Here is a 27,743-nt window from a genome sequence, read left to right as displayed (position 1 = left end):
ACATAGGACTGAAACGTGGAAGCCTTCAGCGCATCTCAACACAAATAGGAAATTAGAGAATGGGAGAGTTACTTGCTGTTCAATGTTTGAAAAATTATGTTTGTTGAAGTGGCCTTTTGTCCCTTTATAGGAGTGTCACACTTTATAGGGAAGTCAGTTTTGCTTGGCAGAGTTTACTTTCATTAATTCATATCAAAGGGTATGTGTCTTGGAAGAGATAATGGACCTAACAATCCGCTGAGGCTTTTGCTTTCTAATAGTTAGCCATTACATGAGATCTTCTTGGACATAATATGTGGCTCCTTGTTTGTGCTTTTGTACTCTATCTTCACAAAATTACTTAATAGCCGTGCAACTCAAATGTGTTGAAAACTAGATTTAGTAAGCTCCTAAAGCTGGCAGCTTCTCACAGCTGGAACTCCCTGTCACAGACAGCTATGAGGGCAGCATTCTCGGGTATGTTTAAGGCTGTTTAAGGAGGTATGTTTCTGATCAGTAAGGGAAAAGACAGAGAAATGGTCTTGAGGAATATCTGATCAGACATGATCCTTTTGAGTGACTGAGCAGTGTCAAGGGATCGGATGCCCTATTTCTCTTCCTGCACGACAAGGTTTACAGCTTTACATATAGGTGTTGCTTGTCATCCAGCCTTGTACTGGTGTCAGAAGGAACTGAGGGGTAATCTCTTTAAACCTCCAGCAAGCAGAAACAGAAGAAACAAAGTCACTGGGTCATTAAAATCAACCAAGTTCCCATTTTCTGAATAGTTTGTCACTTTGCCAGTGATTAAAAAACAATGGAGATGTTGAAAACGGTGTTAGCTGGCAGGGCAGATGAAATCCCCAATAAAACAATAAACCAGAGTTCTATTCCATGCTTTGAGACGCTTGCAAAATTAAAGCAAACTTTCTGAAATATTGCTCAGAGGTAGCTGACTTAGACAGGCCAAAAGTGTGCAGGTACATATTGCTCCTGCATCCATAAAATTAATTCTCTTTAGAATCCCTGTGTAATTCCAGGTTTATTTGACCTTTGTGAGGGAGGAAGGCAATAAATGCCACGTTATTGTCACATGGGAGTTTGCAGATTAATGAGGTGGCACGATAGGATATTGCTGTAACAGCAGCACAGTTTTGATTCCACTGGTCTTTGTAAGGAGTTTGTATGTTCTCCCGTGACCACATTGGGTTTCCACCAGGTGCTTCGGTTTCCTCCCATATTCCAAAGGTTAATTGGACAACCTGTGTGTAATTGGCAATGCAGGATCATTGGGTCAGAGAGGCCTGTTACCAAGCTGCACCTCAAAATAAAAATTTAGGCTAGATTGAATTCACAAGCAGAAATATGTTGTTGTGTCACTTTCAGCTGCCCACTGCAGTCCAGAGTCAAATCCACTGACATTTCTGGGGTAAATTCTGTCCATACAGAGTGTGGTAGAATATAAGGTATTGCATATTATTGCCACATCAATAAAATACATCCAGCCACTCAGAGGTGATTCCACTGGCTACAGTATTATCATAGGATGTTTGGAGAGATCAAAGAGAAGCAGTTGTGTCAATGATGGCTCAGGTAGTTGATCATGACCACTGATTCAGATGGTTAGGTATAACAATACATCCCTGCTCAGTATTGGGAGATGTCTGAGGTGAACCCAGTCCTTTCATGTGGACAAAGCTGGACAGGAATGCTCCCAATCCCTCCCCACTCCTGTAGCCAAATTTTTCACTGATCAGTAACTCTGAAATGGGTTGTTGACCGCAATCTTAATTTTGTGGGAATTTCTTGTATGCAGATTTTTAGACTTGATAGAGGTTTTCAAAATGATAAGATTCACTGATCGAGTGGATAGCCAAAGACTTTACCCCAAGGTGGAAATGGCTAATAAGAAGGGATATAATTTTAAGATGATTGGAGAAGGGTATGGCGGCGGGGGGGGCGGGGGGGGAGTATCAGAGGTTTTTTTTACACAGAGCGTAGTGGTAGACGCTGATGTTTTAGGGTCATTTAAGAGTCCTTTAGGTAGGCATATGGAGGGTTAAGTGAGAGGAAATAGATTGATCTTAGAGTAGGTTAGAAGGTCGGCACTTCATTGTGGGCCAAAGGGCCTGTACTGTGCTGTAGTTGTTCTATGTTTTAGCAATGTTGCCTACTCTGACTCAGTGACTGTGGTTCAAAATTCCTTCAGTCATCTTTGGGATCTCCTTAAATCCTGAAGGGAGCTGGAGGAGTTCACTTTTTCTCTAGACCTGCAATCTACTTAGCACTGTAAGTTGGGTCTTAGATCAGCTCATCTAACGCAGTGAATATGCACCTCAGTGAACACAGTAGATCAATGTTTAACAGCCTGAGACCTACACCAGTTTACAAATGATCCCCTGCCACTATGACAGGGAACAACAGGAATTCTGCAGATGCTGGAAATTCAAGCAACACACATCAAAGTTGCTGGTGAATGCAGCAGGCCAGGCAGCATCTCTAGGACTGCATCTCTTCCTAGAGATGCTGCCTGGCCTGCTGCGTTCACCAGCAACTTTGATGTGTGTTGCTACTGACAGGGAACCGTGACTGTTTTCTACTTGTAATGCGTGATGTCCCACATCATAATGTGTGAGGAGTGGTTTTGTTCAACTTCAGTGTGGAAATGGTGGCTAATGCAAGTAAACTTTTGGAACCTTCTGAGACCTTGAGTTGAATCATTTAGAATCAGTGGGCCATGGAGCATATTACCCATTAAGTAGCCATTGATACTAATCCCATTTACCAGTATTTGATGGGCTGAAGAGCCTGTTTTTACAATGTCTAACTATAATTTTATGACCCACTTTTATTATTTCTATACTCACTAAAGCATTTTCTCCTCATCTTAAAGATCTGTCTTTTTTCTCCAGCCAGCTTTCCCATGCTAGTAGGCTGTAAATACCATTTTGGATCTAATACAAATACAATTATGCAATTATAAACAGTACTCTCTTGACATATCCAATAGAGAGAAACATAGAGCTAATGTTTCATCTGAATGACCTTTCAATGGTAATAACAAGCTAGGATACTGGTTTGCACATATTAATAAATTTCTTAACAATCTGCTGGAGGAACTTAGGCTACGTCCACACTACGCCAGATAATTTTGAAAACAAAGCTTTTTCTCTTCGTTTTGACCCTCCGTCCACACTGAACCGACGTTTTTAGCCCCCAAAAACGGAGATTTTCAGAAACGGTCTCCAGAGTGAATAAATCTGAAAACGCCTAATATCCGTTGCAGGGTGTACGGGGCAACCGGAGCTTTTTAAAACCGCTGTCATGATGCACCGAAACAGATGGCGACTGCGCGGCATTTCATTGTTTTCTTATTATTCTTAACCTTATTGTTTAGAGCAAACAATCATCACAGCGATATTTGATTCTGCGTTTCGTAGAACCTCACAATTTCAGAACAGACGGCAACGAGACTGAAGCCAGAAGGGTTAGAAATGAACTCACCAAATACTTCGACCCAGAGCTTACTGAATAAATAAGTACACTCACTTTGCCCTGTTTTCTGTCCTTGCTTGTATGAAGGTAAGGACAGAAAATACCCTCCGCCACCCCCAGTTTAAATTCCATGGGGAATATTTTGGAGGATCAAGAACCAAGAACCAAGGTGGTTTACCTATTTATGCAAGGACTTCTCTGACAATAGATGTGTAACAGCCTAATGTAACATTGTATGGAAATACAAGATAACACTGACGCAGTCATGTTCTATACATTTAACAAGGTGCTTTATTAATGCAACAGAGTTAGTCAGTTTTTCAATGTTCATCGTCAGCCAGGTCATACTGTCCGTGAACTCCCTGTCGGTTGCCTCCATATGCTCCAATATTTGTTTTTTTTTTAGTTTTAAGTTCTCCTGCGTGAGAGCCAAGAGCAATTCCTTTTAAGTTTTTCTACTCTGTAACTGGATAAATGTGCACCAAGTATATCGTTTCCTCTTCGCTTGTTTTCTCTGTGTCCTGCGCATGCCCAGTAGGAGGAGATTCGCCCAAATATCTGTCTAATGTGGACAGAGATATTTTGAAAAACGCTTAGTGTGGACGCCTGTCGTTTTTACTCAAAACCAACGTTTTCAAAATTACCCGGCATAGTGTGGACGTAGCCTAAGTGTAGCATTTAACACAATCACTTTACAGCACATAATCACTGATCGGGGTTCAACTCCCCTGCTGGCTGTAAAGAGTCTTTACATTCTCCCTGTGACCATGTGGATTTCCTCCAGGTGCCGGGGTTTCCACCCATATTCGAAAGACATACAGTGAGGGTTAGTAAATCATGGTCATGCTACATTGGTGCCAGAAGCATGGCAACAGTTGTGGGCTGCCCCCAGTGCAACCCTCATTGGTTTAGTTTGACACCAATGACGCATTTCACTGTATGTTTCAATTTTTCAATGTATGTGTGTACAAATAAAGCCAATCTTAACCTTAATCTGTGTTGAGCAGTGTTTGTGGGGAGAAAGGTATTGTTAACCTTTCAGATCATAACCCTGTATCTCGGGTCCTGATGCAGGGTTTCAACCATAAACATGGACAATTCCTTTACCCCCAGGGATACTGCTCAACCCACTGAGTTCCTCCACCAGATTGTTTGTTGCTCCAGATTCCTATATATCCAATCTCCCGTGTGGTTCTCTTTATGAACCTTCCACCAACCCACTCAGCTATCCATTTCTAAGACCTAAGTAAGATGTGAAGGAGTGGGACTTGGCATCCACAGACCAGCAAATCATTAAATCCCTTCCGTTCTTCTTGGATGGGAGCCAGATTCTTAGAAATGGCAGCTTATTAGCTATTGGACAAATACACAAGTAGCTTGGCCATTGATTCAGCAGAGTGAATCCAAATCCTACCATGGCAACTAGGGAACTTTTCAAATAATTCAACAAATCTGGAATAAAAAGCTGGCATCAGTAATGATCATCCTTCAGATTCACTAATGTCCTTCATGAATTGCAGCTTTATTAAGCTCTAGTGAGGTCACAAAACAAAACAAACAACAACAGCTAAACAAGTGCTTTCCCATCTTTACACACACACACACACACACACACACACACACACACAAAACCCCAGGACAGGCAACTTCAAGACCAGTGACCACCATCCTTGGCCCCAGACTCTCAGACATTGCGCTTCTAACCTCCAATCCCTGGCTAAGATTTGTTGTTGTGGTTGCCAGTGCTGTTCTGTTGTCCGTGCTCTGTTGGCATCAGAATATATAGCGACATTTGTAGGCTGCCCCTTGTGTGGTGGGTGACTGCTGAAGGCGATGGTGGGGGCAGGTATGACAGAGGCTTTAAGAATGTCTTAGATAGGTATGTGAGTGCACAGGAAATGGAGGGATAAGGACATTGTGTAGGTAGAAAATAGAAACATAGAAATCTACAACACATTACAGGTCCTTTGGCCCATAAGTTGTGCTGACCATGTAACCTAATCTACAAACTTCCTTGAGTTTCCCTACCGCATGGCCGTCTATTTTTATAAAAGATTACTTTAGTTCAGGATGCAACATTGTGAGCTGAACAGCCTGTTCCTGTGCTGTACTGTTCTATGTTCTATCTACATCCATTTGATCTCCTGTAGAGTCGATGTTCTGTGAATGGAAAAACAGTATCTTTACCAATTCTGGCCTATACTTGGCCAGACACAGACTTGCAATTGCCCCAACAGTGCAGGGGTAATTGAGAATGATGTTGAATGCTAGCATCACCAGGGACAACAACAACCTGTAAATGCACAAGTAAAATTATTGTGGACAAACCACTGAGCAAATATAACTCTGTTTATGAGCTTAAATAAATGATACAAATGAGCTAGTTCTCTAACAGTGTTACAAGCAGAAACATTCACTTCCAATCAGCTCTCTAGGCAACAAGCCCATGTATAATGTATTGCTGTTTTCAGATAATAAAAATAAATGTGTTAATAAATGTCTTTCGTATTATTAGAAGCTTAATTTAAGATTTGCCTGTGTTGTGAAAAGTCAATGATTCGTACCCTGGGATGTGGCTGGTACACTGCCAGCATTTTGTTGTATTTAATTTGGTCAACAAACATAATGAGATGTACATCAAGGCTAAGGAAAGCTTCCTCAAGCAGAAGTGAGTGAGTGAACGCCACTTGGTTAAGAGCAGAGAATAATGGAAGTAGAAGAAAAATATTTTGCTTAGCTTCTGGTCAGTGGTGATTATGGACAGAGCAGTCACTTTATTGAAGCATCTGAAAATCATTGCACATGAACGGGCTGTCAGATCACTGTTCTTAAACTGACAAAATTAAGTGAAATGCCAAATTCCAGATAAAAATAACACTGCAATTGAGAAAAGAGGAAGCGATCCAAAATTGAGGTTCACACTCTGTTACAGTACTGAAGGAGAGATGCACATGAGATGAGGGGCCGCATGAGTCTGCTGATTAAGTCACTGGGCTTGTAACTATAGATCCAAGCTGTTGACTCAGAGATATCAATATGAATCCCACCAGAACATATGGAGAACTCAGAGTCACAGAGAAGGCAAGGAAACTGGTCCTTCTGCTCAATTCATTGGTATTGATTTTTGATATATTTTTGCACCTGTTCCAAGATACGGTAAAAAACTTCTCTTGTATACTGTTCATATAGATCATATTACTAGACAGTGCATTGATCTAGAATAAGTAAAACAATAACAATGCACAATAAAGTGTAAACGCTACTGAAAAATGCAGGTAAACAATAAAGTACAAGGTCAAACTGAAGTAGATTGTGAGGGCAAGGGTCCATTTTATCGTACTGCTCTGTTCAAGAGTCCGATTACACAGGGATAGAAACAGGGCTTGAGCCTGGGGGTATATGCTTTCCTTTTTTGTATCCACTGCCTGATGGGAGAAGGGAGAAGAGAACATGTCTATGGTGGGTGGATCTTTGAATACACTGGCTGTTTTACTGAGGCAGCAAGAGGTATAGGCAACGTGCATAGTGGGAGGCTGGATCCATTGATGTGCTGAGCTGCGTTTGCAGAGCACTTATCCATGCTAAACAAGGTGCCTATCCAAGCCAGTCCCATATGGCCAATATCCCTCAAAACCTTTCCTATCCATGTTCCTGTCCAAGTGTCTTTTAGATTTGTAATAGTACCTACCTCATCTGCTTGCTCTTGTAGCTCATTCCATAGATGCAGGATATCTGCATGAAGAAGTTGCCCTTCAGGTCCCTTTTAGATCTTTCCTCTCTCACCTTAATCCTATGCCCTCTAGTTTCTGATTTTCTTTCCTTTAGAATGAGATTGCGCGCCTCTTACCTCTCAAACCCTAACAACATTTACAGTATGTTAATTTCCCTTGCACTAATTGCAGGTTTATGACATTTTCCCCATCAGAGGGTAACCAAAAATTCACCAGCCCTGATTAAGGGTCATGACCTGAAGCATCAACTTTTAATTTCCCTCCATAGATGCTGCCTGGTGTGTTGAGTATTTTGAGTGTGTTGCTCAGAGCTGTAGTCACAGCTGAATGGAGCGTAATTTTATGGAAACATAAAAGACTGTAATGAGCTGGCAGGGAAATCTCTAAAGGCTACTTCTCCAGCTAAGGGTCTCAGAGTAGGGGGCATAACTTTAGGATGAGGATCTAGCTACTGAGAATGAAAAAGAGGAGAGTTGCCTGCATCTGGAGGAGAAGGAATCTTAGCTACTTCCAACCTGAGTGTGTTGTGGGGGTTCTTTTACAGTGTGCATTCACAGTTAAGATCATTAGACTTTGAACAATAGAGAAATCAGCTATGGTGAATGATCAACCATTTTCCTTTTGAGTAGTGAAGTGGATTCATGAGGCCCATTCTCCTTTATCATGCGGACACTTATCCCATGATTTGCATTACTAAGATCCCAGCCAACTGTGGATCATCTGTCATTGAGTGCCTTCAAGACTCAGGCAATTGGTTTTTGGACTTGGGGATCAGTTGGGAAAGTGACACTGAGGTCAAAGATCAGTCCAATCTTAAAAAAAGTGGGATCTAGGGGCCAAGTGACCTAAACCTGCTTCCGTTTCTTAAGTAGATTGAATGGTCATCGTTGCTTTGTTGGTTGTGGAAAAGTACTGTGGGCGTTTTCTCCATTTACTTCCCTGTTCACTGTTTCCTCTCATTTATTCTGAATTTATTTGCCTCCCTGTATGCGATTCACTCTCTGCAACTTCCTCCATCTTCAATGGGACCTGACCACCAAACTTATCTTTACCTCTCTCCCGCGCCCCCCACCCCCAAACTCTTCACTTTCCATAGGAATCATTTTCTCCATGTCCATTCATCCTACTCCACGATTCTCCCTCCTGGCACTTATCCTCGCAATCACATGAAATGCTACACCTGTCCATGTACCTCCTCCCTCACCTCATTCAGGGCCTTAAAAAGTCTTTTCAGGTGAGGCAGTACTTCACCTACAAGTCTGTCAGGGTCATCTACCGTATCTGTTGTTCCAGATGTGGCTTCCTTTACATTCTCTGGAGAAGAGTTCAGAGTAATGCTCCACCCATCTCTCCATCTGCTTGCCCTTGTCATTGATGGTCTCGCCTGTTATGGTTTTCAATGGTGCTGCCTTGCTCTGGGTTGGCCCGATGGCTTTCTTGGTCCCCTCGTACATTCCACGGATGTTGCCTGTGTCAAATGATGACTGAATGCTTTTGCATAGTTGTAGCCAGTAGTCATTTGCACAGCGTCTGGCTGTTTCCTGGGCCTTGCTTCTTGCTGTCCTTAGTGCTTGCAATATTGCCTGGGTGGGGTGGCGTTTGTTCTCTAGTAGTGCAACACGCTTCACCTCGATGACAGCGGTGAGTTTACTTGAGCTTGCTTCAAACCAGTCCTGTGTCTTGCCCTGTTTCTTCCCGAAGGCCTAGAGTGCAGTGCTGTGGATAGTATCCCTGAGAGAAGTCCCATCTCTGCCGAGCATCTCCTTCTGGTGGGTCTACAAGGAGAGCATCCTCCAGTGACTTGATGAACTCTGCAGCTTTGTCTGGGTGTTGTATCTTACTGGCATCGATGCGCTGCTTGCCTGGAGGCTTGGCGCAGTGCATCTTCTTTGGCCAAAGTCTGATCTTGCAACAAACCAGAGAGTGATCCGTGTCGCAGTCGGCACTCTGAAAAGAGCGAGTCAGGAGCACGTTTCTCAGGTGACGGCGTCTTGTGATTATCAGGTCTAGCTGGTGCCAACGTTTGGAGCGGGGGTACCTGAGGTTGTCAAGCTGAGGAGTGGTAGTGGGGACAAGCTCCCACTACCTAAATGTGCTCCTCACGGCATGCGCCTCAGATAGCCTCTGACAGCCAAGTCCAACTCCTGGCCTTCTTGTGTGGCTTAGCCTCTAAGCCTGGTGGAACTGTTTCTACTGACAGGAGAAGGGGTGAAGGCGGGTCCTGGCACCTTAAAACCAGTGCTTCGGGTAGATGGAGCTCGTCCGCCTGGGAAGCCAGTCCATCTAAGAGAGGTTCATGCTGACTATTCCTAATCATATTATACCATTCCAAATGTTCATAAATCTTTCCTCCATCTTCTCCATCAACTTACCAACCACTGAAATAAGACTCACTGGTCTAATTTCCTAGGCTATCTCTATTCCCTTTCTTGAATAAGGGAACAACATCCACAACCCTCCAATCCTCCAGAACCTCTCCCGTCCCCATTGATGATGCAAAGATCATCACCTGAGGCTCAGCAATCTCCTCCCTCGCTTCCTACAGTAGCCTGGGGTACATCTCATCTAGTCCTGATGACTTATCCAACTTGATGCTTTCCAAAAGCTCCAGCACATCTTCTTTCTTAATATCTACATGCTCAAGCTTTTCAGTCTGCTGCAAGTCATCCCTATAATCACCAAGATCCTTTTCCGTAGTGAATACTGATGTGAAGTATTCAACAAGTGCCTCTGCTGTTTCCTCCGGTTCCATACACACTGTCCCACTGTCACACTTGATAGGTCCTATTCTCTCATGTCTTATCCTCTTGCTCTTCACGTACTTGTAGAATGCCTTGGGGTTTTCCTTAATCCTGCCCGCCAAGGCCTTCTCATGGCCCCTTCTGGCACTCCTAATTTCCTTCTTCAGCTTGTTCCTATTAGCCTAATAATCTTCTAGATCTCTAACATTACCTAGGTCTCTGAACCTTTTGCAAGCTTTTCTTTTCTTTTTGACTAGATTTACTACAGCCTTTGTACACCACGGTTCCTGTACCCTACCATAATTTCCTTGTCTCATTCAAACGTACCTATGCAGAACGCCACACAAGTATCCCCTGAACATTTGCCACATTTCTTCTGTATATTTCCCTGAGAACATCTGTTCCCAATTTAAGCTTCCAAGTTCCTGCCTGATAGCCTCATAATTCCCCTTAGTCCAATTAAACATTTTTTCTAACTTGTCTGTTCCTCTCTCTCTCCAAATATTGTGTGCATTTAAATATAGCACTTGCAGTCCTGTGTTCATTACCCTTTTTGATTTTGCCCCCATGTTACACTTCAATTCATCCAACTTGCTGCAACTTTGCCCATCGTCTGCGTGTCCTTCCTCATCGTCTCTCTGTTAACTGTTTCAGCTTGTACATCAGCTGCCGCATCCTCAGCCCTATCATTCCGGTTCCCATCTCCCTGGCAACTTATCATAGAACAAATCTCTATAGCATTAAATAAATTTCACTAACTGAAAATCTATTGTGTAGTCATGGCAACACTGCAAGTTCTGAAACAACTCCATCACATTCACACAGATTTGCTGCAGAATAACTAGAGATAGAGTAGTAGTGAGTGATTCTGATCAAAGCAGAAAATATCCAGTAAATGTTCTTTAATTCAATAATATAGGAAAAACATCTTCTGTTGCTAAAAATAACTCATTCAGATGCTATAGCAACGAACTTGCATTGCTCCAAACAACAAAGTTTAAAATTCAAAGTAAATTTATTATCAAAAAACTTATGTGTCATCATATACAACCCTGAGATTCATTTTCTTACAGGCATTCATAGTAGAATAAAGAGATACAATAGAATCAATGAAAAACTACACAAAAAGACTAACAAACAACAAAAGTGCAAAAGAACACAAACTGTGCAAATACAATAAGTCAATACATACATATGATGGCATGCAAAAGTTTGGGCATCCTGGTCAAAATTTCTGTTACTGTGAATAGTTAAGTGAGTAGAAGATGAACTGATCTCCAAAAGTCATAAAGTTAAAGATGAAACATTCTTTTCAACATTTTAAGCAAGATTAGTGTGTTATTTTTGTTTTGTACACGTAAGCATGTGTCCAAGTGCTGGGCATGTGGCCAAGTGGTTAAGGTGTTCATCTAGTGACCTGAAGGTCGCTAGTTCGAGCCTCAGCTGTGGCAGTGTGTTTGTGTCCTTGTGCAAAGGAACGTAACCACACATTGCTCTAGTGTCTGTGCGAGGAGTGGCGCCCCACACAGACTTCCAATCTGTGCCTTGTAAGGCATGAAAATGCCCGATGCAGGCCTCTCATGGTCTGAGTCGACATTCCCCTCCCCCCCTTTGTTTTGTACAATTTTAGAGTTTAAAAAAAAGGAAAGGAGAACCATGCAAAGGTTTGGGCACCCCAAGAGATTTGACCTGTCAGATAACTTTTACCAAGTTCTCAGACCTTAATTAGTTTGTTAGGGCTATGGTTTGTTCACAATCATCATTAGGAAAGGCCAGGTTAAGCAAATTTCAAAGCTTTATAAATATCCTGACTCCTCAAACTTTGTCCCAACAATCAGCGGCCATGGGCTCCTCTAAGCAGCTTCCTAGCACTCTGAAAATTAAAATAATCGGTGGCTACAAAGCAGGAGAAGGCTATCAGAAGATAGCAAGGCGTTTTCAGGTAGCCATTTCCTCAGTTCGTAATGTAATTAAGAAATGGCAGTTAACAGGAATGGTGGAGGTCAAGTTGAGGTCTGGAAGACCAAGAAAGCTTTCCGAGAGAACTGCTCGTAGGATTGCTTGAAAGGCAAATCAAAGCCCCCGTTTGACTGCAAAAGACCTTCAGGAAGATTTAGCAGACTCTGGAGTGGTGGTGCACTGTTCTACTGTACAGTGACACCTGCACAAATATGACCTTCATGAACAGTCATCAGAAGAAAACCTTTCCTGTGTCATCCTCACCACAAAATTCAACATCAGAAATTTGCAAAGAAACATCTAGAACATAGAACATAGAATAGTACAGCACAGTACAGGCCCTTCAGCCCACAATGTTGTACCGACCCTTAAACCCTGCCTCCCATATAACCCTCACCTTAAATTCCTCCATATACCTGTCTAGTAGTCTCTTAAACTTCACTAGTGTATCAGCTTCCACCATTGACTCAGGCAGTGCATTTCACGCATCAACCACCGTCTGAGTGAAAAAACCTTCCTCTAATATCCTCCTTGAACTTCCCACCCCTTACGTTAAAGCCATGTCCTCTTATATTGAGCAGTGGTACCCTGGGGAAGAGGTGCTGGCTGTCCACTCTATCTATTCCTCTTCATATCTTGCATACCTCTATCATGTCTCTTGTCATCCTCCTTCTCTCTGAAGAGTAAAGACCTAGCTCCCTTAATCTCTGATCATAATGCATACTCTCTAAACCAGGCAGCATCCTGGTAAATCTCCTCTGTACCCTTTCCAATGCTTCCACATCCTTCCTATAGTGAGGTGACCAGAACTGGACACAGTACTCCAAGTGTGGCCTAACCAGAGTTTTATAGAGCTGCATCATTACCCCACGACTCTTAAACTCTATCCCTCGACTTATGAAAGCTAACACTCCATAAGCTTTCTTAACTACCCCATCTACCTGTGAGGCAACTTTCAGGGATCTGTGGACATGTACCCCCAGATCCCTCTGTTCCTCCACACTACCAAGTATCCTGCCATTTACTTCGTAGTATCCTGCCATTTACGTTCTAAACAAGCCTGATGCATTTTGGTACTGATGAAGTTAAAATAGAACTTAGTGGCCGCAATGAGCAAAGGTATGTTTGGAGAGAAAAAGGGCGCAGAATTTCATGAAAAGAACCCCTCTCCAACTGTTAAGCACGGGGGTGGATCGATCATGCTTTGGGCTTGTGTTGCAGCCAGTGGCACGGGGAACATTTCACTGGTGAAGGGAAGAATGAATTCAATTAAATACCAGCAAATTCTGGAAGCAAACATCATACCGTCTGTAAAAAAGCTGAAGATGAAAAGAGGATGGCTTCTACAACAGGATAATGATCCTAAACACACCTCAAAATCCACAATGGACTACCTCAAGAGACGTAAGCTGAAGGTTTTGCCATGGCCCTCACAATCCCCTGACCTAAACATCATCGAAAATCTGTGGATAGACCTCAAAAGAGCAATGCATGCAAGACGGCCCAAGAATCTCACAGAACTAGAAGCCTTTTGCAAGGAAGAATGGGTGAAAATTCCCCAAACAAGAATTGAAAGACTCTTAGCTGGCTACAGAAAACATTTACAAGCTGTGATACTTGCCAAAGGGGATGTTACTAAGTATTGACCGTGCAGAGTGCCCAAACTTTTGCTTCCGGCCCTTTTCCTGTTTTATTATTTTGAAACTATAAAAGACAGAAATAAAAATGTAACCTTGCTTAAAATATTAAAGGAATGTGTCATCTTTAATTTTATGCCTTTTGGAAATCAGGTCATCTTTTACTCACTTAGCTATTCACAGTAACAGAAATTTTGACTGGGGTGCCCAAACTTTTGCATGCCTTTGTACATACTTACTGAGAACATGAGTTGCAGTGACTTTGAAAATGTCAAATCAATAGGTTATGGAATCAGTTCAGTGTTGAGGTGCGTGAAGTTATGTACACCGGTTCAGGTATAAGCTATGTATTTATACATCACAAGTTTTTAATTTTTTTTCCCTGTAGCAAAGAAATATGTTATTTGGAACACACATCAAAGTTGCTGGTGAACGCAGCAGGCCAGGCAGCATCTCTAGGAAGAGTTGCAGTCGATGCTTCGGGCCGAGACCCTTCGTCAGGACTAACTGAAGGAAGAGTGAGTAAGGGATTTGAAAGTTGGAGGGGGAGGGGGAGATCCAAAGTGATAGGAGAAGACAGGATGGGGAGGGATGGAGCCAAGAGCTGGACAGGTGATTGGCAAAAGGGGATACGAGAGGATCATGCGACAGGAGGTCCGAGAAGAAAGACGGGTGGGGGGGGGACCCAGAGGATGGGCAAGAGGTATATTCAGAGGGACAGAGGGAGAAAAAGGAGAGTGAGAGAAAGAATGTGTGCATAAAAATAAGTAACAGTTGGGGTACGAGGGAGAGGTGGGGCCTAGCGGAAGTTAGAGAAGTCGATGTTCATGCCATCAGGTTGGAGGCTACCCAGACGGAATATAAGGTGTTGTTCCTCCAACCTGAGTGTGGCTTCATCTTTACAGTAGAGGAGGCCGTGGATAGACATGTCAGAATGGGAATGGGATGTGGAATTAATGGGTCCAACATATTATTCTCCGTAACTTCCGCCACCTCCAACGGGATCCCACCACTAAGCACATCTTTCCCTCTCCCCTCTCTCTGCATTCTGCAGGGATCGCTCCCTACACAACTCCCTTGTCCATTCGTCCCCCCCATCCCTCCCCACTGACCTCCCTCCTGGCACTTCTCCGTGTAAGCGGAACAAGTGCTACACATGCCCTTACACTTCCTCCCTTACCACCATTCAGGGCCCCAAACAGTCCTTCCAGGTGACTCCACCTGTGAGTCGACTGGGGTGATATACTGCGTCCGGTGCTCAAGATGTGGCCTTTTATATATTGACGAGACCCGACGCAGACTGGGAGACCGCTTTGCTGAATATCTACGCTCTGTCCGCCAGAGAAAGCAGGATCTCCCAGTGGCCACACATTTTAATTCCACATCCCATTCCCATTCTGACATGTCTATCCACGGCCTCCTCTACTGTAAAGATGAAGCCACACTCAGGTTGGAGGAACAACACCTTATATTCCGTCTGGGTAGCCTCCAACCTGATGGCATGAACATCGACTTCTCTAACTTCTGCTAATGCCCCACCTCCCCCTCGTACCCCATCTGTTATTTATTTTTATGCACACATTCTTTCTCTCACTCTCCTTTTTCTCCCTCTGTCCCTCTGAATATACCTCTTGCCCATCCTCTGGGTCACCCCCCCCCGTCTTTCTTCTCGGACCTCCTGTCCCATGATCCTCTCGTATCCCCTTTTGCCAATCACCTGTCCAGCTCTTGGCTCCATCCCTCCCCCTCCTGTCTTCTCCTATCATTTTGGATCTCCCCCTCCAACTTCCAAATCCCTTACTCACTCTTCCTTCAGTTAGTCCTGACGAAGGGTCTCGGCCTGAAACGTCGACTGCACCTCTTCCTAGAGATGCTGCCTGGCCTGCTGCGTTCACCAGCAACTTTGATGTGTGTTGCTTGAATTTCCAGCATCTGCAGAATTCCTGTTGTTTATGTTATTTGGAAGTGACCTTTGTAAGTAAATCATCCAGTTGATTAATTTAGATTACTGCTTCAATTTTAAAGCACTATTAAATAAATATATAGATGTGTTAGCTGATCACTGTTCTGTAACAAATTGGCTTCCTTTGAATGTTTCCCAGAAATTTGATCTACGTAACAACATATTCAAACAAATATACAAAAGATAATATAATCAGAAGATAGGACTTCTGTCCATTTCTCACAGTTCTCACATCAATGATATAATTATCAAAAAATATAGGTATGGCAGATATTGTCTCATCCATTTCTGTGAATGGGTGTACAGATAATTAAAGTTTTGGCAGTCAAAAGGATTATTATGATTAAAGTAATTCCTGTTATTGTGTGACTTAAGTCCCACAATTATTTGATTAAGGTTAACACTCAAAGAAAATAGTAAAGTACAGCATAGCTGGGCAGGCCTCTGAGGTCTGGCTCTATGAGCTCCTCAAGGCCTTCAGCCAAAAGGCCTCAGACACTTTAAGTGGCCCTGGGGTTAAATTAACAGGTTTTATGTTTGACTCTGCATTATTCAGCCTACCTGTGAGATCAGCATGGACCTTCAGCTCAGGTATTCCCAATGGCAGACTACAACACCTAAACTTTCCATACAAATTTGCACCATAGCTAACTGGAAAAAGCTGTAAAGCTGGGGACGCTCTGAACCATGTGGAATCTTAACAGGTTGGATGCGGAGAAGATACTTCCTCTTCAGAGGACAATTCAGAACTAAGACAGGGATAAAATGAAATGGAGGCTGTGGATGCTGAAATCTGAAGCAACAAATAATCTACTGGAGGAACTCAATGTGTAGAGCAACATCTAAGAGAGGAAAGGAATTATCGACGTTTCAGGTTTTGATTCAAAACATCAACAACTCCTTTCCTTCCACAGTTGCTGTTTAACCCACTGAGTTCCTTTAGCAGGTTGTTTGTTGCATGAGGTGAAATGTTTTCTCTCTGAGAGTTGTGAGTCTCCGTAACTCTTCCTAAGGCAGATTTGGACAGAAACATGATAAGGAAGTTCCGATTTGATAGCTCACCATTCCTTTCCCTCTCCCCGCACTACAAAATACTGATGTAATCAGCAAGAAGATATGCCCTCAAATTCTTATTACTCTACTGTAGAGGTGTCAGGGTAGCCGAGTGATCTAAGGCTCTATACTCAAGGAGATAGATAGATAGATAGATGGATAGATATACTTTATTGATCCCGAGGGAAATTGGGTTTCATTACAGCCGCACCAACCAAGAATAGAGCGTAAATATAGCAATACAAAAACCACAAACAATCAAACAACAAAATGCAAACTATGCCAGATGGAAATAAGTCCAGGACCAGCCTATTGGCTCAGGGTGTCTGACCCTCCATGGGAGGAGCTGCAAAGTTCAATGGCCACAGGCAGGAACAACCTCCCGTGGTGCCCAGTTTTGTACCTCGGTGGAATATGGCCGGAGTCCAACAGCAAAAAGTTCAATATCCGGTCTACACACACGTTCCTTGATCGTAATATGACCCGGATTGCACTATACGTTGTTAACCAGAACAGTAATTACCCAACTCCTTTACGCTTACCGCTCTCAGTGCACTTCTGGTCAGCCCGAACGGTCTGGCAGCCGTCTATGAAAAAGTTTGATTGGGTATGTCCTCGTGCAGCCCCGTTCCAGTAAAACACATAACACTGCACTCCCGAAATGTTCTCTTGACGCCTGGCTAGCGCCGTGAACCTGTCCTATGGAAGGAGTGGAAGTCCTTCCGTAGAAATGCAGTTGTTCAGGTCTCCACCTGGGAGCATGGTTCGAGTCTCAGTCCTGACATCTGCTCTCTTTAGGGCGGCACGGTAATACAGCAGTTAGTGCAGCTGCTTTAGAGTGCCTATGATCTCTGATCATGGTTTGATTATCGCCATTGTCTGTAATTAGTTTATACGTTCTCCCCATGAACATCTGCGGGTGCTTCAGTTTCCTCACACATTTCAAAGAGATGTACAGCTAGGCAGCCCTCATAAAGGGTTTTGGCCCAAAACATCGACTGTTGCTTCTTTCCATAGATACTGCTGAATCCGCTGAGTTCCTCCAGCATTTTTTTGTGTGTTTCTTTGGCTTTCCAGCGTCTACCAATTTCCTGGTGTTTGTAGCTAAAACAGTTTTGTAATTGAGATCCATTCCAGTAGCTTTGACATAATCCTTCTCATCTTTTACGATGATGGTGCAGCATGCGAGTTGGGACAATCATCTGAAAAAGCCCTTGCAAAGACGACGCTTAATGGTAAATGACAGAGAGCTGTTTACTGAAGTAATCTGCAGGCAATTGGACCCTGGGTTTGTATTGTCAGTCACAGCTTTGTGCTTCTCTTATTTCATCTCACTTTGGCTGGGTCTGGCATTTTAAGCAATGACCTCTGCTCTTGCTCTGTCAGGAAAATAAAACAAATCTGTTAGAAATGGGAATGGGATAATTGTGGTGGGTTATTTAGAATGCCGGAGTGAAGTGGACAAATAAAAAGGGAGCAATGATGATATTAGACCTTTCATGGAGATCATAATCTGTGTGATAAACACCAAGAGAAAATCTTCAGATGTTGGAAATCTGGAGCAACACACACAAAATGCTGAAGGAACTCAGCAGGCCAGGCAGCATCTATGGAAATGAATGAACAATCGATGTTTCAGGCAGAGATCCTTCATCAAGACCAGAAAGGAAGGGGGAAGAAGCCTCAATAATCTGTATGTTATTTTTTCAACAGGCAAAAGATTTAGCTTCAGTGTATAGGAGTCTGTAGGGAACAGGGAACTTGTCCATGCAACGTGCAATGTTCAATAGTGATGAGTTCATATGTTGTCACTGAAAAGGCAATGAAAGCTATAGTGTTGAAGTACGTGGTTTTGGAACATGGTGCCTGGGAGATGTTGATTCAAGGTCTTCAGACATATTTAGTGGGCACACCCTCACCTCAAGGACTACAAGCTGCCTCCATTGCCTTCACAAAGGTAACTAGGGATGGACAATTGAATGTTGGTTCAGTCTGTGTGAGAAACATGCATCACATGCAGAAGCCTTGAATCATGAACCATTGCAAAAGACTCAGTCAAATCTCTCTATAAATGATTTGCGGAGAAACACATATGCAAGCATCAATCTTCTGAGCCATTTTCCTGATTGCAGATTTCTCACAAACTAGAACAAACTTAGAGCCATGAGCAGCTTTGAGTGAGTGTGTTTGTATGGTATAATTTGGAACCAGTGAAAGACTGATTTCTTTGTGTTAATGGATTTTGTACTGTAATCTGTGTCAGTTTTAATCACAATAGTTCAACTTCCCATACTTAAGTATCTTGCTTTAGACATGCATCTCAGTGTAGCTGTGAGGCATCTGTTTGTTCTCAATGAAAAGTGTCTTTTTATAGCACCAATGTTCAATTTCATAGCCTTCTGACAATTATACCTTTGAAACATGAGTATTTCAACTCTTTTGATGCATTATTAATATAATTCTTTTGAATTGTCACCACAAGAAGAGGATTGCTCTGAGTACACTAGATTAGCCATAAAAAAAACAACAGATGTTGGAAACATTCAGGCAGAATCCATGGGGAGGGAAGCAAGTTATTGTCTCAAGCCGATAACCTTACCTGAGAGTTAATTTTGTGCTAGGTTTTCTGAATTAGATGGATTAAGATTTATTTTAATGGACCTACAGAATGGACTCAGAGTCCCTCCTGGATCTTAGTCCTTAATGCAGGAAGTACTTTACTTTATTGTCGCCAAACAATTGATACTAGAGCGTACAATCATCACAGTGATATTTGATATAGAATAATTCATAATTGGTAATTACTTTTTTATTGTTACATGCACAGTGAAAATCCAGACAGATTGTTCTAAATCTATGTGTACTGAGGCGATACAAAACAGAAAACAATTACAGAATTCAGAATGGAGGCACAGTTTCAAGGAACTTCCATTGTAATGAAGGGTCTTGACCTGAAACCTCAACTGTTTGTTTCTCTCCAATGATACTGACTGACCTGATGAGTTCCTCCAGCCTTTTGTGTGCATTATTACAGAATGCTGACTACAGTGTTGCAGTTACAGAGAAATTGCAGTATAGGTAGGCAAATAAAGGGCAAGGACAGTGACAAGATAGGCTGAGTTTATTGTGATCATTCAGAAGTATTATAACAACTGGATAGAAGCAGCCCTTGAGACTGCTGGTGCAAGTTTTCAAACTTTTCAATCATCTGTTCTATGGAAGTGGGGAGAAAAGAGTATGACTAGTGTGTGAGGGGTCACATATTAAAATGCATTAATTATTCTTCATCGAAATACAACTTCCTGTGCTAAGGATGTTTTCCTGAAGCAAATGGAAATGTAGACAATGCATCAGCAATCCACTCTCAATTTTGTTTCTTATGCTTTAATGAAATAATGTCATAGAAAAGTACAGCACAGAAACAGGCCCTTCGACCCATCTTGTCCATGCCAAACCATTTAAACTGGCTACTCCCATCGATCTGCACTGGAACCATAGCCCTCCATATCCCTACCATCCACGTACCTATCCAAACCTTGTAAACATTGGAATTGACCTCACGTGCACCACTTGCGTTGGCAGCTCGTTCCACATCTCATGATCCTCTGAGTGAAGAAGTTTCCCCTCATGATCCCCTTAAACTTTTCACGTTTCACCCTTAACCCATGACCTCTGGGTATTCTCCCACCCAACCTCAGTGGATAAAGCCTGCTTGCATTTATCCTATCTATCCCTTCATAATTTTGTATACCTATCAAATCTTTCAATCTTCTATGTTCTAAATATTTTATAACATGCTTTTATTGGCTGAAAAGTAGATCACAAGCATAAGGAGATCATTTCTGAGTAACCAACGAATGGGTTTATACTGCATTTCACAATCAGTAGCGTGTGTAGAAATTCCTTCAGCTTTGATGCACACTGAATGTGTTGGTATAGACAAGGCTGAGATAAGTAGCTTTTCAAAAAGAAAGCAAACAAGAAGATTTGAGGAGGAAGTGGCACTGTGACATGGGACCACGCAAAATCTTATCAGATTTTAGTCTTAATGGGAGGATATTCTATTTCTTTATGAGCTGGTGAATGTTGGGAGAAGATACATGAAGGAGTGTGGAATGAGCAGTAGCGAGCTGGAAAAAGATGTTGCGAGCACTGAAAAGATTAGATATTCTACCCTTTTCTGGAATAACCTGTTTACTACAAGGAGTGCTATTATCTTGGGTGCAATTCCCTGGAAATTTGTTGTAGTTTTCCTATAAACTTATACATAAAATTATTTTCAACAACACATTTTTGAAATAAATGTCCTAAACCATGGTTAAGGCAATCTCAGTAGATGGTCTTCCACCCTAAAAAATTCTATTTCTCACGTTATGGTGAGTATGGAAAATGTCTTGGATAGCGCGATATTGTGCAAGGAAACATTTTTATTTATTCCTAGCAGGAATTTGACTTTATTTTCTATATTCCCTGATGGTCTGTCGCAAATAGATTTTGCTCAAGTTGTGCGGAATGCCTGAAATAAGTAAATTCTACTTTGCTCCATCAATTTCAATTAGCCAACCATAACATTCCTGACCTGATGGATACGTTGTTCGTTTGGTATGCAACCATGCATGTTTTATACAGCCTCTTGGGCGTTTTTTTGGAGAGACTTTGTTATGCCCTGTCAGCTTTGGGGCTCTAAGTGCAAAAGTGATGCCAATTAGATGCTGATCTCAACAATTACATACGACAGAAATCTTTATGGGGTACTTGCTGAATGCTGCTGTCACTTGCTGATGTTTCTGTACATTGGGATTACATTCCATTGATACAGGAGGTTTTGGTTATATTTCCCTAGTCTCCATTTCTCTTACTCCCTCTGATCAGATTACAAGAGATAAAGATTAAAATTCAAAGTACAAAGTAAATTTATTATCGAAGTCACCAGTTACAATGCTGAGATTCATTTCCTTGTGGGCATGCTCAATAAATCCATAACAGAACCAGTGAAAGACTGCACCAACTTGGGCACTCAACCAGTGTGCAAAAGACCACAAACCAAGAACATGAGATGAAGAGTTGTTGAAAATGAGTCCATAGGTTTTGTGCACATTTCAGTGACAGGATGAGTGAAGCTGTCCCCTGTGGTTCAGGAGCCTGATGGTTAAGGGGTAGTACCTGTTCCCGAACCTGGTGGTATGAGTCCTGATGCTCCTGTTTTACTTGTCACATTGAAATGTTGACATAAACAGAGAAATGCATCATTTGCGTCAATGACTAATACAATCTGGATTTTCACAATGCTTCTAGCACCAACATAGCATGCCTACAATTCATTAGTCCTAACCTGTACGTCCTTAGACTGTAGGAGGAAACCAGAGTACCCAGAGGAAGCCCACACGGTCACAGGGAGGACACACAAGCCCCTTACTGACAGTGGCGGAAATTGAATATTGATCACTGATCGCTGCCACTGTAATCGCTAGGTTAATGTCCTGCCCACTGATCATTAATTAAGTGATACTTTATTGGTGTTGGACACTAAAAAAATGAATCTACAGTGTGCTATGTATATCTGTAATCTATCTTAGACATGGCTACTGGACAGCATCGTGGCTTACGTTGATGCTGACATGATGTTTCCCTTGACTGGACAATTCAGAACAAAGGAGACACATCTTCTAGAAAAGGGGTCAGCTTTTCAGGAGCTCAGCGATTTGGGAAACCTTGCATTTCTGTCCTTCAGTGGCCACATGTGCTGGCTACATTCAGATCTAAGTAAGCGATTTTAACATCACATGTGTTGTTGATCACAGAGACTGATTGGGAATATAGAGTTTATGTAAAGGATTAACAGAGCTAGCTCAAGGAGCCTACTCTTGGCCCTATTTCTTATGGCAATATGAAAGGGAGGTTTAGCTTTATAGAATGTGCTTTTATTGGCTGAGATATAGAACACAAGCAGAGAGAGATCATACTAGAATATTATAAACCTTTTGTATGACTTCTGCTAGAATAACTAGCTTCCGCTGTGTCCTTTTATTTTCTCCTCTTGATCTATCAGTTCCTCCTACATGTTCCCTAGCCCCACTCTCCTCAGCTACCTGTCACATTGATTCTTTCTCCTCCCCATCCATCCATCTGCCCATCATCTTCTCCTAGATCCCTGCCCTCCACTATTTCCATCTCCTCTCCCCATCTCCATCATTTGATTCCATATTGCACCTTCCTCTTCCATCAGATTCCATCATCTGCAGTCCTTTGTACCCTCCCAGCTTATCTTGTTATTTCCACTCTTCCTTCCTCCATTTACCTGCCACCCCTCTTCATCTGGATCTACTTATCACTGACTATCTCCCATTTACTTTTTCAGTCCAGATGAAGGGTCTTAATCCAAAATCCATTATCTATTGTGTACTGTCCATTCTCCTCCACAAGTGCTGCCTGACCCAATGAATTCCTCAAGTATTTTTTTCCTGGAATACTGTGTGCAATTCTGGTCACCACACCACGTGGAGGATGTACTTATGGGTGGATAAGATACAGAGGGTGTATCTAGACATGAGGAGAGGTTGACTAGACTGGTGGACCAAAGAAATCCAAGGGAGAATAAAGTAATGGGGAGCTTAGATGAGGGAGACAAGGGCCTAAGTCCTTGTAACAATAGCAAGGGGCCATAGATTTAAAGTAATTATAGAGAGTTACAGACAACAATTAAGAAAATGTTCCATAATTTTTAGGTAATAAAGGTGTGAAACACAGCCCAAAGAGGTGGTAAAGGAAGAATCCTCTGCTTCATTAGGCACCAGGATAAGTTGATGAGCCATAAACAGCAGAAGTAAGGACCTTGAGCTGGAAAATGGACATGATTAGACTTGATAAAACACAAAAATTCCAGCATCTGCAGATCTTCTCTTGTTTATGACTGGACTTCATAGAAATTTAAAAGACATATGAGAAACATGACAAAGGTAGATGTTCGGAATTTTTTTTTTGGATTAGAAACACTAAAGAGTTTTAAGGTGAGGTGGGGGGGAATTAAAGGAGTTATGTAGGAGATGGTTCTCACACAGAGAGTGATGGAGCAACAATCCCCTTGCTTATCTTGGTAATGAGGGATTCTTTTTGCTGATGATACAACCATTGTTGGTAGAATCTCAGATGTTAATGAGAGGGTGTACAGGAGTGAGATACCAGCTGGTTGAGCGGTATCACAGTAATAACCTGGCACTCAACATCAGTAAGACCAAAGAGCTTATTATGGACTTCAGAAAGGGTAAGATGAGGGAACACAAAATAGTCCTCACATACAGATCAGAAGTGGAGAGAGTGAGCAATTTCAAATTCCTGGGAGTCAGTATCTCAGATGACTTAAAGTGAACCCAACATATCGATGCACTATAAAGAAGGCAAGACAGTGGCTAGGTTTCCTTAGGAGCTTGAGGAGATTTGGTGTATCACCTGACACACTCACAGATTTCCACAGATGCATGGAGAGCATTCTAACTGGCTATATCACTGTCTCGTATGGTGGGGGGGGGGGGGGGAGGGCTACTGTACAGAACTGAAGTAAGCTGCAGAGAGTTGTAAAATTAGGCGGCTCCACCATGAGCACTAGCCTCCATAGTATTCACGACATTTTCAAGGAGCGGTGCCTCAAAAAGGTGGTGTCCATCTTTAAGGACCCCCGTCACCCTGGACAAGCTCTTTGCTCATTGCTCCTAGCAGGAAGGAGCTACAGAAGCATAAAGGCACACACTCAATTATTCAGGGGCAAGTTCTTGCCTTTTGCCATCCAATTTCTAAATGGGCATTGAACACATGAACACTACCTCTCTGCTATTTTATTTCTATTTTTTGAAATACTTCTTTAATTTAACTATTTAATACATATAAATATATACTTACTGTATTCACAGTTTTTTTCTCTCTATTACCATGTATTGCATTGTACTGCTGCAGCAAAGTTAACAAAGTTCAGAGCAGATGCCGGTGATATTAAACTTGATTCTGATTCTGATTTTACCTCCACACAAGAGATTAGACAGAGCTTCAGATAAATAACCATGAAAGGTGGCACTTCTGATACCATGGCACTCCTTCAAGGTTGCAGTTAAATATCGTCCGAGATCTTGGACTGGAGGCCCAGAATAGATTATTAAGAAGTTTGGGTTCTCAACTGTTAACATTTAGAAACCTTGAAGCATTTGAAATCTTCTTAAAGCTGTTTTCCAACCTCCATAAATTTTAGGACCAATATTATGCTCCAAGGTAGTTCAGTTCCTAATAGCATTACTGGTTTCTGTAAGCAATTTGAATTGGATTTGTTATTTGATATCAATATGGTTGTGCGCTTTGAAGGCTCTTGGGGGAGCATTTAGCTATTATAGTTGGTTCTCAAATGGAAAATCAAGATCCAGTTTTTCCAGGAAAGTAACAAAGAGTCTCATTAAATAATTCTGGAACTTCTGCAAAAAGCAGCAGATAAAACACACAGAACCTTATCATGTTTTGCACGAAATGCTCAAATTCCCTTTCAAAAGTAATCTGACTCAAGGAGTCCAAGGCAGCTGTCCCACATTCCCAGGCTGTCTGATATTTCTAGATGTTTTTCCATCTTCATTAACTAATGTTGGTGTTTGCACTGACTTTTAAAAAGCCACGCTTCTAAAATGGGCAGACATCAAAGCCACTTGTTAATCCTGAGAGGCTCGGTGTCTTCTGGATTTTTGGACATTGGCCACAGTTTGCAGTCTGTGCCAAACAAATGTCCATCTCATGTTCAAGGTGACTTTTATCTCTGTGTGGGCAATCCAGCACCACCTTGGAGAAATAAGTAATTTTCACCCAAACTTAACATCCAGCTGAAAAAATTATGTTTATCAGTCTTTCCAAATGGCACCCAAGGTGAGAAACCACCTGTATGGTTAAGCATATCTTCATGCTGCTAATCATTTGGCCTCATATCATATCCTATATCCTATCTTTTATTTCCATGCTATGAGAAGGATGTGATTAAATCGGGGGAAGTGCAGGAATGTCGCCTGGATTTTCGGAGCTTCAGTTCTATGGACAGACTGGATAGCCTGAGTCAGTTTTCCCTGGAGTGAAGGAGGCAAACGAGTGACAGTGCTGAGGCCCAGATAGAACTAGGGGTGGAGTCTCCCCTTAAATCCTACTTGCCTCCTTTGTTAACTCTCTAACTGCCCCCAGCAATGCACCAATTTAGGAGTTGGCACTCTGGCTGAAGTTTTCATCACTAGGTGAGTGAATTCAATCCTATTCTGGTACAGGCCCGTACGTTAATCTTCCTTCGTCATTTGGAAGTGAGGAATCTCACGGAATGCCACCAGACACTGAAAGGCCTGGACAGAGTGAATGTGGAGAGGATGTTTCCATTGGTAGGAGAGTCTAGGATCCAGGGGTACACCTCAGAATAAAAAGGCGTCCTTTTAAACCTGAGAGGAGAAGGAATTTATTCAAACTGTGAGTGGTAAATGTATGGAATCCACTGTCAAGGAAGATTGTCCAGTAAGAGATGGATAGGCTCTTCATTGGTGTAAGGGTTAAGGATTAAGGGGAAAAGGCGGGAGAATGGGGTTGAAAAGGAAGCGGTGATGATTGAACCATAAACAAGAGAAAATGTGCAGGTGCTGGAAATCCGAGCACTACACACAAAATGCTGGAGGAACTCAGCAGGTCAGGCAGCACCTATGCAGGCCAGGGTTCATCTATCACCTGGTGGCTCTCTCTCCCCTCCCACCACCCTTTAAATCTACTCCTTAGTTTATTTTTTCTCCACTCCTGCCAAAGGATTTCAGCCTGAAACATCGACTGTACTTTTTTCGATAGATGCTGCCTGGCCAGCTGAGTTCTTCCAGCATTTTGTCTGTGTAGCTATGATTGAATGCTGGAACAGAACTTAACGGTCTGAATGGCCTAATTCTACTCCTATAACTTATGGTCTCATAGAAAATGGATAGATTCTTTTGACTAAATGGGCCAAATGGCCAAATACTGCTTGCATGTTTTATGGTCTATGTCTTATATCTTATGGTTACCTAAAGTATTGATTGTCATGCAAATGCTTGCCTTCCCCCTTCAACTCATCAAGATAATGTTAAAGTCTTGCGCCCAACTATAGTGAGGCACAGATCCAATGAAAAGCCAGCCTGCAGCAGGTTCAGACAACTCACAACGCATAAATTATACGTATCATTGCAAGATAGTGATGAGAAAAGATAACCACAAAAAAGTAAGCATTATCAATGTAAATGTTGAATAAATATTGAAAAGAGAGCACAATTCATGGAGATATACAACATAAAACATAGAACATTACAGCAAAGTCAGACCCACAATGTTATGCTGACTTTTAACCTACACCAAGATTAATCTAAAAAATTCCTCCCACGTAACCCTCTATTTTCATTTCATCCATATACCTATCTAACAGTCATCACCGCTGGCATCACTCACCACCCTCTGTGTAAAAAGCCTATCTCTGAAATCATCGCCCCCCCCCCCCCAATAGTCTCCTCCATTCACTTTTAAATTATGCCCTCGTGAATTAGCCATTTCCTGGGAAAAGTTGCTGACTATCCACTCTATCTATGCCTCTTATTATCTATTATACACCTCTATCAAGTCACCTCTCATCTTTGTTCGCTCTAAAGAGAAAAGTCTTAATTCTCTTAAGCTTTCCTCATAGCCAAGCTTTCTAATCCAGGCTGTATCCTGGTAAGTGTCCTCTGTACTCTGTCTAAAGCTTCCACATCCTTCCTGTGATGAGGGGACCAGAACTGAACACAATACTCCAAGTGTAGTCTAGTTAGAGTTTTATAGAGCTACAACGTTACCTTGAGGCTCTTGAGCTCGTTGCCCCGACTAGCGAAGACAAACACCACATACGCATTCTTAATATAGCTTTACAATACAGAAAAGTCTATTAGTTCTGTGCTGGGATGTTGGTGCTTTTTCCTGGATTCTACGGAGAACAACAAAATAAAAATTGATGACCCCAGTGGGATGTGTTAAAGCACAGAAGAAGATTAAATGCTACAGTCATGAACATAGTGGACAGCTGTAGTATTCAGTGTCGAACGTTTTATGAGTACAGTAACCCCAATAATAACCACAGGCATAGTTAATAATAGAAACTGCATGAAGGAACTAGCTCTGTTAATGAACATTTGAACCA

The 27,743-nt window shown here is 42.2% G+C and overlaps 1 protein-coding gene across 1 annotated transcript in view; it reads left to right on the top strand.

The window, feature by feature from the left end:
* Nucleotides 1-27,743, top strand: part of LOC140185993 (VPS10 domain-containing receptor SorCS1-like) — an 837,248-nt gene that overhangs the window by 486,031 nt on the left and 323,474 nt on the right. The gene's annotated exons all lie outside the window — the stretch shown is intronic.

Source organism: Mobula birostris, chromosome 21 (genome assembly GCF_030028105.1).
Source record: "Mobula birostris isolate sMobBir1 chromosome 21, sMobBir1.hap1, whole genome shotgun sequence".
NCBI classification, from domain to species: domain Eukaryota; kingdom Metazoa; phylum Chordata; class Chondrichthyes; order Myliobatiformes; family Myliobatidae; genus Mobula; species Mobula birostris.
The sequence above is the reverse complement of the archived record's forward strand: the minus strand, read 5'-3'. Positions and strand labels throughout refer to the sequence as shown.